Consider the following 424-nt stretch of genomic DNA (forward strand, 5'->3'; position numbering starts at 1 on the left):
TGACGGGCCATAATAATCATATACAGTGTATATTGACAAAATTAAAAAAATAAATAAAAAATAAATAAATAAAATAAAAAATAAAAATAAAAAAACAAACAAAAAAAAACCCCAACAGGGAACTTATCACATGCCATTGCTTAAGTCTTGAGGTCCCTAGTCAGTGCACTTTCTTCTTTCCAGCTTTCAGAATCCTTTTATTGTTGTATGCTTAATAATTTCCAAGATTTTTAGTTGTATTATTAGAGGGGAAGAGCAGGGACTAGTATGTCTACACATCTTGTTGTGGAACTGGTGACTCTGTCATTGCTTTTTGGGGAGAAGATTTGCTGACCTCCTCACTGTGCCATTCTGGAAGTCCTTTACCAAAATCAGCTTAATTATACATTTTCTATCAAAATTTACATTGATTCTGTACTTAATA

This window comes from Galeopterus variegatus, unplaced genomic scaffold, assembly GCF_000696425.1.
Source record: "Galeopterus variegatus unplaced genomic scaffold, G_variegatus-3.0.2 Scaffold797, whole genome shotgun sequence".
In the NCBI taxonomy this organism is placed as follows: Eukaryota; Metazoa; Chordata; class Mammalia; order Dermoptera; family Cynocephalidae; genus Galeopterus; species Galeopterus variegatus.